Here is a 4715-nt window from a genome sequence, read left to right as displayed (position 1 = left end):
CACTATCCTCCCTCCATGTGTGTCTGTCTTTGTGTCCACAATTCTCCTTTGTATAAGGACACTATTCATGTTGGTCCTATAATGACTTTGACATCATCACCTCTATAAAAATTCTATTTCCAGCTGCCCAAATGGCTCAACAGGTCAAGGGGCACCAAACCCTGGCAACCTAAGTTCACTCCCTGAGACCCGTATGTGTGGGATGGAGAGGACTGACTCTCAAAAGCTGTCCTTTAGCCTCCACACATGCACTGTGGCGCGCGCGGGCACACACACACACACACACACACACACACACACACACACACAATAATTAAATGTAGTGAATATCCATATAAACGTATATCCTGAGATACTGGGAATTAGAATTAAATATTTATACAGCAAATTCCACCTCCTGGAGGTCCATAACCTTCCCAAACAACACCACAACCCAACCCACAACGCTCCCCAAATTTAAGCAGATAGCAAAGATACATTGATCTTAGGATCTTGATCACATTGCTCAGTCTCTGAACTAACCAGCCTGAATCCAATCCTCCCTCAGGACGCATTGATAGCCCTATCATCTGCGAGCGTCTTCCCGTATTGGCCGGGTCACGGCGTATAGAGGTTTCTGTTGCTTGTATCTAAATGCACCTTCATTAATGCAACAGATATCAGGGGAGTGGGTAAGCCCAAATCCACCATCTAATGGCTATTCACTTCGTGGAAAGCACTTACGCTCTGAGTGCTCATCTCTAAATGGAGGCAGACACTATGTTAGCTATCGTAAGAACTAGGTAAGAGTGCATGTAGGGACTTCGTACAGTAAAGGACCTTAATGTATGGCTGTTTCGCTCCTCTGAAAAACTACTCTTCAGTCTTTGGAAGAGTAAAACCAATACCATATGATATAGTTAGTGAGGCCCAATAGTTCTTGATGGATATGATATATATTATATTTCAGATTAAATCATTGTGCCCGTGTCCTCTACTTGGGCAATTCTGCACGTCTTCAGACCTCTTTGAGGCTACTCTGAAAGCTGGCACTGTGGCAGGCAGTTGGAAGAGTGGTTGGAAGCCTTGGCTTTGTATTTGAGTCATGTACCTCCCCTTGCTATGTGTGCCATGGGCAAATCATGGAGCCTCTCTGTACCTTGATTTTCTTACTCTAAAATGGGTATTAACGATGGTGGTGCCGTCGACTGAAGAGGAGTCTGAAGACACAGATGATTAGCAGGTGTCTGCCATGTCAGAAAGCGAGTTAAGCACGCGCACTCTCTTCCTTTCTGCAATCTACAGTGTTGTCTGCAGTCCATCCTGAACACCATAGCAACGCTTTTCAAAGCTCAGTGCACACAGGGCTTGTGATGATTACTGGCAACGCAGATTCCTCAGATAAGCCCTCCAACGACCCCACTACCAGTCCCCAGTCCCATCAGGGAATTCTGAGATGCAAGCTGAGCTGGGCTCCTGACACAGACGCTCCTTCTCACTGCTTCAGAAATTCTGTTGTGGCTGGGCGGAAGTCAGGAGACTTGGAAGTGGATGTTACAAATCCTCTCGGAGGTACATGCTTTTCATATTCTACTAACTACCATGGAAGCCTCTGGAAGGCAGAGATGACGTCATCTGTCTGTTCCCCACCCCCCCATACATCTAGCAAGTACTTTGTGCCCAGCATCTCGAAGACTTCAATACAGTTGATTGAAATAAGCTTTTGTTGGCATGGAAACCTCCACAGTTGAGTCAGAGATGGGTATCTATGCAAAAGGGCACTGGGCTCCATTCCCTGTATGGTGACTCTGAGGGGTCCTGTAGGGGACATCTGCTGACACCAAACTCTGTTTCAGTAAGCCCCATTAAAAGTGTAACCTAGAAAGCAGAAAGTGGGACCTCTGAAGCCTATGCTGGCCTCTGTCATCTGGGACACAGTTCCCCGAGCCCAAAGCAAACCGTTAGACCCCCAGCTGAAGAATGAAGGAGACTTGCCGAGCGAAACGCTAAATTTGGACTTATTCCTTCTGGGTTGCTCAACCAATTAAGCACGTTTGGGGCAGCTTTAACAGAGAACATGTACGGTGGCTCTGTAGACCCATTCCTGTTACCAAGCATGCGCCGTAAGAGGGAATGTCAGTATGGAGTGGATGCTTTTTACGAACTACCTAACTAAATTCTCAAAATTCACTTAACGCATGACTTTTGACCACCCTACTATGTGCCGACTCAGCTACATATTTCCTACTCAGGCCGGGAAGCTGATAGCCTGCACTGGCACAGTCTGACACATTATAAGCCCTTCACGCTCAAGTCCTTGTTATTAATTTTATTAATGCTAGTTGTGGTCGTTTTTCTCAAAATACTCAGTCGAATGTTTCTTCTTCACTTTTTTTTATTTATTTATGGTCTCGAGTAGCTACATGATGTTATTGTGGTTTCAAATAACTAAGTTGTTCAACTTTAAAGTTTCCGCATTATTTCCCCCTGGGCAGTCACACGACTCTGACAGCACCACCTAGTGGCTACCAGAGAGTATGGCGGTGGAAGGTCCTTCCTTTTCTGCAGCCATCTCCTGCGGACTCACTCCCATGACATATTTAAAACCTCTCGCCTGTCCTGGAGCATGGCTGACCAACAACTGGCATGCTTCATTCTGTCCCCTCTCTGGGCTTTCAAACTCATTTCTTTCCTGACAGAACTTCAAAGATTGTTCTGGCGCTCTGATACTTGTTTCAGAGTAAGAATACATTCAGATCCCTAACGCGCACGCGCACACACAATATAAATATAAGATTTCATAAACGCCACTAATGGTATAAAATCACCAGGCAAGGATGTTTAATAGCACAAAGGCAAATGAAACGTCTTTTGTTGTCCTCCACGAGCTACGGTGGCTGAGTGGTGTTTAAAGCACAACACCTCATGAACACTGATCCAGGGGACGCAGAGGTGGATGAAATACCGTGTGTGCCTCTGTAGATGATAATCAAATGGGAGAGAGATGGCAAACACGTGCTAGCAGGCGATACAAAGCTAGTAATGAAGTGGGTTAGAGGAAATTAACAGTATCAGTAGTGCAGCTGACACAAGAAAAGTCAGAAACGCCTCACGGCAGCGGGTGTTTCCAAGCACAGCCAGCCGAGCGGTTAAGAGTGGGCAGGCAGGACTGCACAGGGAGTTGCTGAGATGGGACCGGGCTCCAGCACTAACAGAATGTCAAAAGGACTACATGGCTAAAGGTAGTGACAAAGGGGGAGAGTAACAGGTTTGCAATGGATCCTGGGTCATCTTTTTTTTTTTTTTTTCTTTTTTTCGGAGCTGGGGACCGAACCCAGGGCCTTGTGCTTGCTAGGCAAGCGCTCTACCACTGAGCCAAATCCCCAGCCCCCGGGCCATCTTATTGGCCGTGGTAAAGGCCCTGATATGAGCTGGGCCTCATGCCCATACCCATGGCGCTAGCACTCAAGCTGGATAACCAAGGGTCTAAGCTAGCCTGAGCTACAAAGAAGAAAGGTACAGATGGGCATGGAGGTGTTCATCTTCAATCCCAGCATTCGGGGCATGGAGACAGGCAGAGTTCAATGCCAGCCTGGTCTACAGACCATGTGCAAACAGTGTGAGTGAGGAGAGAGAGACGTGTTCAAGAGAAGCGGTTGCCAGGTTTTGAGGAAAGAACGGCCATGTGTTGACTTTCATTTTTAAAAGGCCACTTAGCTGCCAAATTGACATTAGACTGTGGGAGACTGGGATAGAAACAGGGAAACCTGTGATTATGACAGGAGATGATGAGGCAAGTGTCTAGGCTGAAAGGCAGCTGGACCTGTTCATGTCATAAGGTCTCCATAGCTTGTGGCAGAAATGTGCATTTAAGACATGGTCATAAGCCAGGCAGTAATGGTGCACACTTGCAGAGGCGGGCAGGTCTCTGAGTTCAAGGCCAGGCTGGTCTAAAGCGCAAGTTCCAGTTCAGCCAGGGCTACACAGAGAAACACTGTCTCAAACAAAAACAAAAATCCAAACATTAGCCCAGTCTACAAAGTGAGTTTTAGGCCAGCCAATTCTTTCACACAGGGGAAATTGTTGTCTCAAAACAACAACAAAAACAAACAATCAGAAATTATAAAGTTATATATTTTTATTGTATTGCTTGAATTCCAAAACTTAAGCGTTAAAGCTTTTGGGGGGTAAAAGGAAATACAGCTGTGATTTTTTTTCTTCTCTTTTTGGAGCAGAAAGCCCCATTTACCACACAGCTTCACTGACTGGGGATATGAAAGCTCTGTTCCCATGCACCTGCTCCATCCATCCAGCTGCCACAGTGTGGCTGTGGGTCTGCGTGGGGGAGTCTCTCAAGACCACCCAAATTCTCACACATCTAGGTCCCCAGCATTTTTTAAGGGAAACTACTCCAAACATCCAGACGACAGGCCCATCCTCACACTCACAACAAGTGTGGCCCTGGCCCTTTGCAGCTCGGCAGACAGGAATGTGTGGTTACATCTGGGCCTAAGAGAGATGAACGGGAAGTCACCTGTGCATTTTGGCTGTTTGGCACATGGTATTTCACAGCTGTGTGTGTAGGGGTCAGTCTTTGCTTTGCTTCATTTGTTATTTTGTGGGGTTTTTTTTTTCATATTTTATTTCATTTCCAAACAGCATCTCTGTAGCAGGCTGAGGACCAGGCAACACTGCACTTGAAGCCCCAGACCCCAAAAGACTTTCCTGATATGGTG

General features: G+C 46.4%; 1 long non-coding RNA gene across 3 annotated transcripts in view; it reads right to left on the bottom strand.

Moving 5' to 3' along the window:
• Window positions 1-353: 353 nt before the first annotated feature.
• Window positions 354-4715, bottom strand: part of LOC102556219 (uncharacterized) — a 25088-nt gene continuing 20726 nt past the window's right edge. For 2 of the 3 annotated variants that reach the window (XR_010066552.1, XR_354161.5), the window contains exon 3: window positions 917-4715. This exon is cut by the window's right edge and continues 656 nt beyond it. This is a non-coding gene — a long non-coding RNA (uncharacterized LOC102556219). The other variant, XR_010066554.1, reaches the window with a different exon arrangement.

This window comes from Rattus norvegicus, chromosome 5, assembly GCF_036323735.1.
Source record: "Rattus norvegicus strain BN/NHsdMcwi chromosome 5, GRCr8, whole genome shotgun sequence".
NCBI lineage: Eukaryota > Metazoa > Chordata > Mammalia > Rodentia > Muridae > Rattus > Rattus norvegicus.
Note: the sequence above shows the minus strand (reverse complement) of the source record. Positions and strands in the feature narration are given on the sequence as shown.